The 14,028-nt window shown below is 38.0% G+C and overlaps 1 protein-coding gene and 1 long non-coding RNA gene across 2 annotated transcripts in view; one reads left to right on the top strand and one right to left on the bottom strand.

Annotated features, from left to right (window-relative positions):
• grin3a (glutamate receptor, ionotropic, N-methyl-D-aspartate 3A) overlaps positions 1-14,028 on the bottom strand; it is a 93,045-nt gene that overhangs the window by 44,924 nt on the left and 34,093 nt on the right. The window lies entirely within an intron of this gene.
• LOC146514525 (uncharacterized) lies at positions 1,785-4,058 on the top strand. Its single transcript, XR_014874852.1, has 2 exons — positions 1,785-3,260; positions 3,371-4,058. It is a non-coding gene; the product is annotated as an uncharacterized LOC146514525 (long non-coding RNA).

Genomic DNA, 14,028 nt, shown 5'->3' on the forward strand with positions numbered 1-14,028 from the left:
GAAACGCACTTGTCTCTTGAATTCACTTAAATATTTCAACACAGCCAACAATTTTTCTGTAGATATCATGCATGACATTTTGGAGGGAGTTGCTCAGTTAGAGGTGAAACTTGTGCTGCAGTACATTCAGGAGAACTTCCTAAGTGCTGAACAACTTGCTGGTAGAATACATGCCTTTGACTATGGCTTCAATCAGCAGCGAAATCGCCCACCAAGGGTAAAGTTGTTTGATGGCAGTAATGATTTAGGACTAAATGCGATTCAATCTTGGTGCTTATTGCGTAATGTACCTTTGATGTTTGGCGATTTAGTACAGGTGGGTGATAGCTACTGGCATCTTCTACTTCTGCTTCTACAAATTGTCAATATTGTGTTTTCACCAGTGCTGTCAGAAGGTATGACCATCTACCTCAAACATTTGATTATTGATCATCATCAGCTCTTTAAGCAGTTATTTCCCACACTCAGTCTCCTACCAAAGCATCACTTCATGATACATTACCCTCGCAGTATACGAAATATTGGCCCAATTCTGCACATGTGGTGCATGCGTTACGAAGCCAAACATAACTTCTTTAAGAAGCAATTAAAAAGCTTTAAAAACATTACAATGACATTGGCCAAGAAACACCAAAGTTGTATGGCCATGTATTGGGAGTCTTTTAGCCTTGAAAGATTAGCTTTAGGACCAGGAAAGATGGTGACACTTGGAGAGCTGAAAGAAGGTCCAGAAATTGCTTTAAAATTTGAAGCTGCGTTGTCTACCAGTGTTTTTTCAGCTAAGTGGATAAAGCATCATGGTACAGAGTACCGCCCTGACTTTATCATCTGTACAGAGGTAGTGTCTGAGATTCCAGTGTTTTATAAGATCAAAAGTATTGTTGTGAAAGATGACATTGTATTGCTCTGTGGAAAACTGATGGAAACCTTGTGTTTTGATGACCATTTTCATGCATTTAAGGTCAGAATGCACCCCAATATGGTGCTGAAGGTGTTGAACATAAAAGAGCTGTGTTACTTCAAACCATTTGATCTTCAAATGAAGTATGGCACTTCTGATTCCTCCCTGTATGTGGTTCCATATTGTCATTTTATGCCGAACTAAATTCATTGTTTTAAAGTGTTTTATGACTGTTTTTGTGTGTGTAGTGTTTTATGTACACTACATGAGATGTTTTAATATTTTGAGCCTGACATCAAAATAAAGCCATTAAACGTATTATCTAGTTGTGGTTTTGCTTACTTGTTTTATATTTTAAAGCATTATTAGAAACCAGGTTTTATGCTGCAAAACACTAAATTAAGTGTAAAGGTAACACTACAGGAAGAGTTTTAGTAACACTACTTGGTGTAAAATTAATTTAAAATTTTACTCTATGAGAGCTAATTTTTCACTAGAGATTAGTGTATGAATAACACAGTATAGAGTAACATCAACTCTCATCAGAGTTATTTGAACCCCCAGTGTTAATTTCAAATAACTCAATTCAGTGTTAAAAATCAGTGGAATTTTACACAAATAGAGTTAATTTATCACTATGATAGAGTAAATAATATGACACTACTAGTAGTGTTAGGTTCATTTAACACTCTGGCGGTGTTACTCAGTGTTAAATTTTTACTCTATTTAGAGTTAATTTACTCTAAAATTTTAACACTATAGAAAGAGTCGATTTAACACCAATTCCGAATGGGACCAAATAGACTCGGGACCAGTGTTAAATTTAACTCTTTAAGTGTTATTTTAACACTCCGAATTTTACTGTGCACCCGTGCCAAAGCGCTCACGGGTGGAGGATAGTCCTCCCCCAGCTGCTATCAGGGCAGGAGACATTCACACCTGTGCGTCCAAACTGCAAATGAATCGCGCATGAGTTCTTCTTTTACTGTTAGGCTGTTTTGTGGATCACAAGGTTTAAAACTACTTATAAACACACACTCTCACACACAAAGTAACTCCACCAGAGTGCCAATTTCGGGTCACTTTTGCCAGTCCAGGCCTGGATAAAGGAGCAGGGTTGGAATTGTGACATTAAAAAACAATAATTGCTAAAATAAATTTAATTTGTAGTTCTAAATAAATTCTAACTGCATTTAGGACGTTTTTTACTCACTTTATGTCTCTTCCACAACGTTATTTCCCTCTCCAACAACGTAGGTTACAATTACATTAGCATGACAAATTATGCAAATTAGGCGATGACGTCATTTGGCGACTTCTAGCGACTTTTAGGACAGCCAATAGCGATTTTCCTTACTAAGGAGTTGGCAACACTGTGCCTAGTACGAGTGCTCAAACTTCCCAGAAGTGAAGAGGCGGGAACACGGACAAAGTTATGTGAACTGCCGTTTCCCTCTGCGGAATCTTCCACACTAAGGTAAGTAATAAATAACTGAAAATATCTTAGTCAAACTAAGTTATTTCGTCGGTTAATTGTTCAATAAGGTTTTTAACTGTGAATGTGTAAGTTGTCATTTTTCCAATGCAAGTCTGCATTGGAAATTAGACAGCGGGAGTGGAGCAAATACAGTGAAAATCTGGTATTAGACTGTGCCAATCGGTACCGTCTAATACCAGATTTCTAATCCGCTCTAGCTATATTTATATCATTATTATTAGCATTTCCACTTTATTGCTTTTCATTTTTTCATGTTACCTGTTTCTGTAGCTAGTCTTATAGTGTTTTGAGCGGTCATTGATATGTTTAATACAATATTTAACATGTTTGTAATTCCCTTTCATGGTAAATGAAGTTAGCTAAAGCTAATATGGCTGTCTCATAAAACTTTTACCTTGCTCTGCCAGCAGTAACTTTGCTTTTAAATTACGGTTATTGCACGACATGGTCGTTCTTCCTTTTATCATTTCCATTTCTTCTTTCTTTCTCTTTTTCTTAAAAGCGTTCGGCCTCTCACGTTGATGTAAGTTAAACTGTAGCGTGCGCGAGTTGCTAAATAATGCTAAGTTATAAAGATCGCCTGTAGGACCCTTTACCGTAACTACCAGCATCTTTATTGCATAGTGTGAAACACTGCTGTGTAACATTTTGCAACCCATTGGATATTTATCCGTGAATTTTATAGTGCAAGAAGTATTTATATGTTTTTGTATTTTTTTAAATACATTTGCAACAAGGTAAAAAAAAAAATCCACTGTGAAATTTTTATAAAATAATTTTGTCTGTTTTCTTTACCACAGTAACACCACAAAGAAAGCTGCCCCCTTTTTCTGATTGTTTGTGCCTCCTCTTTAATACATGGTAAGTTTTTGCCATCATACATTTTTATGATAGTTTTATGATTTAATTAAAAAGAAAAAAAGGTTGCCAATAAAACCATCCTTAAAACTGCTTCTCTTTTTTTCTTTCAGTGACTTGTATGTGGCAGTGCAAGCATTGTTCCATCAGGGAGAGTAGGTACAAACTTATTGAAACACTGTAGATTACATCACCATTATGGACCCAACCAGTGTTATCTTTGTATATATGTACATGCACATTTAAGACTTGGTGTGGACTAAAAACACATGTTTACAGATGTCATTCTTCTCATTTTTAACAGACAGCTGTCAGTTCAGTCACTTTTAGGTGTGAGTTATGTGACTGCAGTGACCTTACCACAGAGAGAGATTATTTTGGACATATTGGATCACATTTATGAAATAGTGAGACAGTAACTTGTGTATTTACAGGCTGCTCTTTCAAGACAAATATCGTTGGTACATTTTATTCACACAAAAAGAGAAAGCATAATTCAGATTCACTCAAAAATTTCAAGGTAGGTAGGTTTAGTGGTGTGTGTTGACTAGAGATGGACCGATCCGATATTACGTATCGGTATCGGTCCGATACTGACCCAAATTACTGGATCGGATATCGGCGAGAAATAAAAAATGTAATCCGATCCATTAAATATCAAAAAAGCACCTCACAAAACTTGCTACGCGGCGTAACTCGGCTCATAACCGTAGCACGTAGCAGCAGTGTGCATCACGTGATAGAGCGGCTGTGTGTATTTGTAGCCTTGCTAGCAAACCAGCATTTCATCTATGAGGACGTTTTCCCAGAGAGAAGTAAAGCAAGTGTGTAAGTTCATCTCTGAATGTTTGTAAAGCATTCCCACGTTAAGCTTAACAACCATACCTGGAGCACTGCCTCTCTCTCTCTCTCTCTCTCTCTCTCTCTCTCTCTCCTGCTGCTTCAATCGTGAAACTGCTTAATGATCAGCTGATCGGCTTTTCTGTCGCGAGTCCGTCTCTCTTCTTTGTTTTTGGCCCACTTCTCACCAGAAAGAGGAAACCAGCGGCTGAACAACAGCAGCACGTTTAAGCTTGATAAGCTGTTGTTAGAATTTATTTAATATTACTTTCTACACCAGGATCTTTTTCTACGTAGCTGACGGCTGGTAATTGTGCAGGGGCGGATCTAGCAAAGTTTAGCCAGGGGGGCCGATAGGGCATGAACAGGGAAAAGGGGGCACAAAGACATACTTTTCTTTCTTATTCTCATTTAAAATGTCTAGTTTTTAATAAATAATTATCTGACTCTTACACCCAAAGTTTTAATCTTGTGTAAAATATATAGAAGTCCATTACTGTATATAGTAACTGTTAAGTCTAATATACCCTAGTAAGCTATAGTACTTTTTCCTTTGGGAAGATACCATCTGTGCAGTCTGCAATTCTGTTGAAGAAAGATGTTGAATCTATTTAATTATTCTTGAAAAATAATTTATTTTTGTGCATTTTCCCCCTGCATCAAATTAAATTTGATTACATCGATTAAGCATCATGAGGTGGGGGGTGGTTCCCTATTTTTTTTTTTTTTTGCTGGGAGTTTGCAACCCTATTAGTTAGGTTGCTTAAAATTTCTTCTAAGTACTCTTTAAAATACCAGAATAGGGAGGATGGAGCAGGTTTAACTTTATTAGATTGATCAGTGTTGCTGAACTATGACATATTTTGGACGCAGTGTAGTTTTTACATACAGGTATAACAGAATAGCTTTAGTGTTGTTATTTATTTAAACTTGAGTATAAACTTATACAAAATGCAGCAAGATATTAAAAAAACGTTTTATTGATTAAAAAACACACTATATTGGATTCATATCGGTATCGGCAGATATCCAAATGTGATATCGGTATCGGTATCGGACATAAAAAAGTGGTATCGTGCCATCTCTAGTGTTGACCCAGCGCAACATTCTGATGACCCTGAAGGTGTAGGTGCTAGTTGCTGTTGGAACTGAGTTGGTGTCAGGAAGTAATCATTCCACTGAAAATTTGACAGGTCTTCAATGGTTTATTGATGCAATGGTGATTTCCAGTATATAATGTTAATATTTTAGTTGTTTATATTATATTCTTTTCTCTCATTTAAAAAGAAATAATTTTTTATTAAGTTTCTGGATTCTCTCTGTTTGGCAAATCACCTTTTATACAGCACTGCAGATGATTTTTGTTTGTCCTTATATGGATAAGGATATGGATAGTTTTACTTCCTAAAATTTTATTTTTGTTTTTTTTAAAAAATCCCTGTATTTTTTCCCTATGGATTTTTGTTGTTGTTGTTGTTGTTATTTTGTTGTTGTTGCACCCAAATTATTTCTATACTGTATTTTTTCCATATTCACACAATAGTAATTCTATTTTGTCAAATGTTTTAACTTGCCACGTGGGAAATGTATTTTCATCTTTTAGTTTAATTTTTTAAAATACAGTTGACATATTAGTTTATAGAGCAAATTGTGCATCTTTTTAGTTGTGGAAGCTTTGGTTCCAACATAGTTCAGATGTCATTACCTATTTAAATAAGTATTCTAATGTTTTACTTTTAAAGTGGCATAATGCTTGCAGGTGTACAAAAATGGTAAGCTTTTAGGCTACGTTCACACTTCAGGCGAAAGCGCATCAAATCCGATTTTTTTTGACCCTATGCGACCCATATCCGATCATGGTATGACAGTGTGAACGGCGCAAATCCGATATTTTCAAATCCGATCTGGGTCAGTTTTGTATGTGGTACTGATATCCTTTGAAGCACTGCTCCTCTCTAAAACAGCAATAAGAATAATTATTAGGTTATTTACATTGTTATGTAAATAACAAAATAACTTAAAGCAAAAATTGAGAAACATAAAGTCTAAAGTCTTTATATTAAGGGCCATCAGTCAAACAATACTGTTTGCTCTGGGTCTAAACAGAGCGCGTTGTGTGTGACATCTTCTTTTGCGCATGCGGGCCGCTTTGAGGGTTCACACTAGAGTGCGTTTGCTGTCGCATTTTATTTGTAGTGTGAACAAGCAGACAAAAAATCGGATTTGATCAAAAAATCAGAATTGAGCATTAAGACCTGCAGTGTGAATGTAGCCTTATTGTCAGGTAAATTCAGTTAATAAAGTTAATGTTATCATAATCTGAATGTGACTTTTTATTATTGTAAAGTAGTGGGTTTCTAAATGTGTAACAAATGAAAACAAATCTAATTGAAATAATTAGATTGAAATGAGTGAAATCATCAACCCCCATATTGGTTCATTAAGCAAGACTAGCAGTAATTGCCTTGATTAACAAAGTAGTTGTTCAAACAACAAGATTTCATTGTGTTTTCCTAAAGTTTTTAACTTGTGTAGAATGAATTAAAACAAATGTCACTCTACATACTTCAAATCAATGTAAGTATACTACGTTGATCCAACGTAATCTGATTACATTAAACCACCAAATGCCAAATGTGTTGGTTTGACATGATCAAAAATGGTTTATTGTACTTGGTTAAATTGCGTGGAAAAAGGTGCCATGATTAAAATGTATTCATCCAACAACAGATTTTTTTGAGTGTACCACAAAGCATTGAAAGTTGTTAAAGAAAATGGTAGATTGCTTTTGTACAGAGTGCTTCCTAACAAGAAGCTTGTTAAAACTGTGAATGGTATTTTTTATTTATTTTTTTACATCCTGCCGATTCTCAATGTTATTCTTGTGAATTTAAGTCCTTGGCAGCCCAAGTTTCTCCTCTGTAGAAATCTACTGTGGTAACTGAGCAGACAGGTTGGCTTGTTGTATGCACACCATGACTGTAGCTTTAACAGTGCAAGTAAAACAACAATAAGGCTAAACTTTAGAACTCCAGTTTCTGATCATCATATATCACAGTAAAAAGTAAAATATACAGACCGCCCTTCAAACATCCTGTCTTCACAAACTTATTTAATGCCACTGACTTTAATGCAAACCGAGAATTCCACATGGTTAAGATTCACATCAGCCTTAGGAGATTAGTAAAGTGAGTGTAGGTGGGTTTTTCTGAGCTCCATCCCCTGAAGTAAACTCCGTCCTATTTCCTATTGTGAAACAAGCCTCGGATTTTCCTCTCACAGTCGCCGTGAAAGCCTCCCTGTCTCACCAAATCAGGGAGATGCTCAGCGGGGCTCCCGCTGGGAGAGCTGACTGATCCCCTGGGTGCTGGGTGTAAACTGGTCCCCTCCCACCCGTATGTTTGGGACGGCGGGGGAGCCGTCACTCATCTGTGCTAACTCTCATGGCACTTTCCAAAGTGTGATTAGCGTGAGAGGAAATCGACATCCACCTGGCTCCATCGGGGGAAAACTCTTTATCCTTGTTTGTTCTAAAAGAGGAACATGTTTATGCTGTTAGGACTTGCACACTCTCCTTTATGTGATTTTAATTGAAGCAGTTAAACCTCCCTTGGAGAAATCTGGCTATGAAGCACTTGGTGTTGCACACAAACATGTTTCCATATAGAGTCCTGGTGCTTAATAGTCACCCGAGGAGCAGACGGAAAAGGAAGGGCAAAGAAACCACTGACCTTTTTTTCCAGCGTCTGTGGAGTGTGAATGTTATCATTGGCGAGCAGTGAGCAGACAAAACAGGAGCTGTATCACGTGTACGTGTATGTGAATGTCCGTGTCTCTGGGTGCATTTGTTATTTGTACTGCTTGTGTTGGAATTGCACATTTGTACATAGTGAAAGAGTATTTTCTGTGATTTGGTGTGTATAGTTAGGGCTGGGTGGTCACTGATTTCTAGAATCAATTCGATTCCGATTCACAAGGTCCTGAATCGATTTGATCCACGATTTGATTCGAATCTGGGAAATTTTGACTCAGACAGTCAGAAATATTATAATTCTGATCACGCATCATTACATTTCCATATTTTTTTGTCTATAAAAATAAAGCTGACACTTGCTAGACTTTATCCAAGGTGTAAGCATCACAGCAGATGCCTTTGTGTCAAAGTAACTGAGGATAGAACTCAGAAAAACATGAAGGAGATTTTCCTGGCTTGGGATTTTATAGCAGATGACCTAAAAAATATTCTGCAGTAGATCAAAAACGAAAGAAAACCATTAATCAACATATGAACATTACCTGATGCTGCTGACATGAAGCAGAGCAAAGTTACAGAGGTTTTATTAGAGCTAAGCGTTTTGTAATTTTGCATAATTTTAAAAAGTTTAAATTTGTTCTGTAGCCTATTGAACGGCAGAAATGTGGCTTTCTTTTCGGAAGTAAAAGGAAAAAAACTGCAGCCGACAGCGCTGTAAAGAACGGTAGACTTGTGCATAATAAGCAAGCAAATAATGCAGAAAATAGAGATTTTTAGATGTGAAACTGTTCTGGAAGTACACTGAGAGAGAGAGAGACAACGAGCTCTGCATTAGGGGTGATTTTATCGTGGTGGAAGCAAAACAGGAAAAATGAGAGGAAATTCATGACGATGTTTATGTGAAGCAAAAAAGTTTGGATCTTCTTTTGCTGCTGGTTCAGTCAATATTGTTTGGAGAGAGATCAAACCTGCAGCTTCAGAATCTAGCGCAAAAAGGACGTATACACAAAGCGCGGACCCACCGAAACGTCAGAATCAGTGAGCTGTCAGCTTTCAGCCTCGACCGTGTCCGTGCCGTCAAGTGAGAAAGACGACGTCTCACTGATTCTGATGCGTCGGCGGGTTCGCGCTTTGTGTTTACGTCTTTGTGCAGAATCCGTGTACCTGCTCTCATTTACTGTTTAGCTGTTTGGTGGTTGTTGAAATTTTGTGAGGTTTAACCTGAGGGCAAAATACATTTATATTTTAGGATTTTAATGAATCGATATCACGTTATCCACGCTAGAATCGATTTAAATCAATAAATTGATAATCAAAACCCACCCTATGTATAGTGTGTGTGTGTTTGAACATAGTTATGCACATGTGTTGATACAGTTTATCTGTTTCTTACGGTGGATTAAGAACGGGGGTGAGCACGTGGAGCTCTAAATCATTAATATTCGTAGCCATAACAGACACAATAAGCTTGTAGTGTTATTCCAAAACTTCAAAGCTTCATCTTAGGACTTTTTTTATCAGCCTGGTATATTCTAATTTAAAACAACCCAATTCCCTTTTTTCTTTTCTTAATTATTACCATTAAAATTCACATTTGCATCAATGAATGATGGTGTTGGTAGAGTTCCCAAAAATGTATTTGGACTTTATTTACACATGCGTCCTTACAGGGATGTCAAACTCATTTTACATTATCAGCCATATGCAGCCTATTTCAATCTTGAGTGGACCAGACCAGTGAAAAAGTTTTTTAACTGCACATTTAATCCCTGAGATTTTAATATTAGGAAAAAAAGCAGTGCAATTTCAACAATATATCACAGTTTTTCTGAATAACAAGGAAATGAAAGAAATCTGTGGCGCTAATATAAAAGACATAACAGCGCTACTGCTGCTGTTGGGAGAGATACCCATCGTGGAGTTTATTTCTCACTTTCAGAATGAAGACAAAGAACATGCAGTAAGCTTCACACCCTCATTCACATAAAACTACACTAATTAGTAACAGTAAGTGCATGGCTAAAGTGGAACAGCTAAAACAGTCGTAAACTGTACTTGACACATTTTTTTTTTTACTTTTTAGTTCTGCTAACTTATTCAGTCTTTTTTTATTTGCATAAATTGACTCAGCAGGCTCTCTTTTTCTCTTCGCCGTGCCCTTCCCCACGCACGGCCTTTCACCGGCAAACATGGCAGGCGGAAACAAAAAAAAAAAAAAACAGTTAAAGAGAGGAAATAAGTTCTCTCTGTAAACTTTCAGTCGCACATCTAATTTCAAGTCAAGCCAAATGATAGAAATGCAATCCTTCTGTGTTCTCTAATACCTGTGCTTCCCACACCCACATTCATTTCAAATAGTGCAGGGGTGTGAGTTTTAGCCCAGACATGTCTGCTTCACAAGTGTTGATTATGAGGAAGATTAAATTTAATGTTGATTGATTACATAATAATGATAGTGTCAATTTAAAAGATTAACGGTGGGAATAAGCTAAAAAAAAAAAAAACAACACCTTGATTCGCAAGCTAGGAGCGATCACTCTGACCACTGACAAGCCCCAAAAATCATTGTCCACCATCCGTGTCTACTCTACAACTCTTGCCTGGTTTCCTTAATGATCTGCAGAAGAGGAGTGGTCTCAAATGGAATGAAGTTAAATAGCACAACAGTTTTATTGCAAAAACTGGTTTAAGTTTGATCAGATGATTTTTTGGTGGGGTGAAGTTGATTACTTTTCCTTTTTGGACATCTGTTTCTGTGTGGTCTAGAAGGTGCCTTTGCACACTTAGCGTATCCATTGTGGTGTTCATTTCGAAATGTTTTGCTTTATGTGTGGAGTGTGAAGGTCTGAGTAAAGCAGATAATCGGCCTCAGCTCTCACCTGCCAAGCAGCCTAGGGGGGCTTGTTGAAGCTCTATTGGTGTTTGTGTGCTATCAGGATGGGGTGGACAGAGGGCTAGGCTTAAAAAAAAAAACTGTTGGTGACACTGTGGCACCCTCTAGCCACTCAGCCGCCACGGCCTCACCTCACTTTTCCAGCGCACGGCATATATCTCGAGCAGAAACGTAATGGCCTCTAAAGCCAGGATTGATGTTATCGTTGCCCCGGGGTTGCTTTGTGAGCCAGTTAATGGGGTTGTTAACCGAATGTGGCCAGGACAATACACTCACACCCACATCACACACATATATACACAGACACACACACACACCCTCGTACCACCATTATACACCCCTATGAGGGTGGTGAGGGGGTGGTTATAACTTCTATTTTTCCTAGAGATGATTTTATTCAGCCTTACCACATGTTTGCTGCCAGAGCAGAGAACTTGGTTGTAAAACTTTTCTTTCTCTTTTTACGAGAAAGAAAGGAGCTTTTTGTCGATGATGATGAGTCAGCGGGTTCAGGTTTAATATCTGAGCTGTCACAGGAGTATTGATGCATACACTGGTGTTTTTATATCCAATTTTGAACCTTGAGAGGGTGCTCTGAGACACTTAACCGTAAAAGTGAGGATATAGAATGACTCGAGCAGCAGCTCAGTGCTGCATGATTACAGCAAAACAAAAAAGAAAATTCAGGGGCCGGAAATTCACTCTTTTTTTCTTTTTCCTTTTCTCTGTATAGTAGAATAGCTGACAGTGTAATCATTGGTGAGAAAAACAGTGGTATGCTCTATGAGGTTCTCTGCTGGATCCTGTAGTTAGCTGGATGGCTTTTGATTGTAAGCCTCCTCAAAAGTTCACTGTTTGCTATCCATCCTTTTTCAGTCTATTATCTAGGCGAGGACAGAAGGAGGCTCAACAGGGTTGGCTACATATCAGTCTACCTATTAACTTTGTCAAGCACTTCTTGTGCGATTCCGAAGTGTGCCATCATCACAGCATGGTTCGACATTCTTAAAAGATTTTTTTTAACATAATTGCTACGTTCATCTTTATACATATTCTTGGTACAAATTACTTTTTTTTACTAAAAGGAAAATGTAACAACACATTTGCACTTTCATGAAGTTAAGTTGCAGAGCTGCACTCTTCAGGACTAAAGTGCTTTGCTTCAGAGCTCTCTTTTTAGCTATTACAAGGCATATGTTTAGTGTGAGTCAGTCTAGCAACCCACCATACCTATCAGGCACTATTTACAATATACGACTGCTCACAAATCTACGGGGAGCAGAGTATATTAATTTAAAAATTAAGGGAAAGCTAATATTTAGATGAATATGGAAAGGTTAAACAAAGTCACAGGAATCAAATAATTAATATAACTGCCCCATCATTATGACATAGGCAGACCTGACTGTGACTGGAACTGTTTGGAACTTTTATTAAAATAATATACAGCTTAGATGCATTGTTAGGGTGTTTAAAAACTTTTGCTTTCTTATTTTTGTCTTGGTGCCTGTGCAGTCTGAGAGTAAGTAACAAACAAATATTAGAGCAGAATTTAAACCAATAAGTTGCAAGTTATTGCACATAAAGCTTACATGTCCTGTTTTAGGATTGTTTGTCTACAGTGAGGCTTACAAAACAATGAAATGGCTTTATACAATAGGCTTATACCTTTATAGGTCAATGGGCTCCTTCCAGATTGACAATGCAATTTAAAAAGTAATTGTCAGTCGGCAGTGGTTTTATTTGTACTTATACCTTACCTAGATCATAACCTGCTCAAGTGAAGGTTAGATATAATAATGTAATAATATATATGTGTTAGTCCCCATAGGGAAATTCCTCTGCATTTAACACATTCACCCAGTGAAGCAGTGGGCAGCCACCAATGCAGCGCCCGGGGAGCAGCGTGTAGGGACGGTACCTTGCTCAGGGGTACCTCAGGGTAGCTGTTCAGTGGAGTCGAACCCCCGACCTTCCGATCATGGGGCAACCACTCTACCTACTGAGCTATCCCTGCCTTCTCCCATTATTTGCTGCAATGGTGATGTACCCCGTACCCCAGATTACGTTATAATAAGAATTGCTAGCAGAATTAGTAAAAAGACACAAACCTCTACAGTACAGTACAATAATTTAAGCTCTTATAAAAAAGGTTACTGATTTAGGCTTGGGTTAAAAAACTCAACAAAATAATCAGTGTGCAGGAAATAAGCTGGCACCACATGTTAAGCATAAATTAGTTTATGAATAATACTAATAGGTATAAATAATTAAAACCTACTCAGGGGTGATCGTGGCTCAAGAGTTGGCAGTTCGTCTTGTAATCGGAAGGTTGCCGCTTCAAGCCCCGGCTTGAACCGGGCAGTCTCGGTCATTGTGTCCTTGGGCAACACACTTCACCCGTTGCCTACTGGTGGTGGTCGGAGGGCCCGGTGGCGCCTGTGCCCGGCAGCCTCGCTTCTGTCAGTGCGCCTCAGGGCAGCTGTGGCTACCATGTAGCTTGCCATCACCAATGTGTGAATGGGCGAAAGCACTTTGGGGTCCTTGGGGACTAAGTAAAGCGCTATACAAATACAGGCCATTTTACTCTGCAGTGGGGTATACAGAATTATTTATTGGATTTTAATTGTAATGATATAATATTTAGATGTTTTAGATCCATTAGCATGCCAAGCCTACTTGAAACAGAGTAGCTATCAAGTTATGCAGGCTACTTTGAGAAACTGTTAATGTGAAGGAGTCCAGTTTTTAATGAAACACAAGCTTCTTTGGTGGTACCTAATACATGTGACAGCCTAATGGTAGATGTGTCACTAATTACCCAATGGACGTTTAGAGGCTAAAATTGGGATGAACATGAGCAATATAGTGTTTAAACTGCAATTTACTTTTTTCTACTTAAAAGAAGAAATGAAAAAGGAAGCCGAAATATGTGGAAATAAAACTCAAATAAACTCAACACCCTCCCCTGACACTTTACACCACTGCTGAATCCAGTTACAGATTAAACACCAATAGTGTGTGGTGACTTTACACTGGCGTGGGCTGATTTGATGAAACAATCTGCATTTATCTCCCCATTCAGACACCGACAAAGAAATACAAAACAACTTTTGCTTTGTTTGGGATGCTGTTGTTGTTCTAATTACTGCTGTTTCCCACCATCGCAGCAGAGTGTCACTTTTGTTCTCACCATTTTCATAACGCTGCATGATGTTGGTTGCAGTTGTTAGTAGCTTTTTTGGGGGGTTGCCAGGCTGGATTTCACATTTTGCAGGCTTAAA

The sequence above is a fragment of the Neolamprologus multifasciatus genome, chromosome 7 (assembly GCF_963576455.1).
Source record: "Neolamprologus multifasciatus chromosome 7, fNeoMul1.2, whole genome shotgun sequence".
Lineage (NCBI taxonomy): Eukaryota > Metazoa > Chordata > Actinopteri > Cichliformes > Cichlidae > Neolamprologus > Neolamprologus multifasciatus.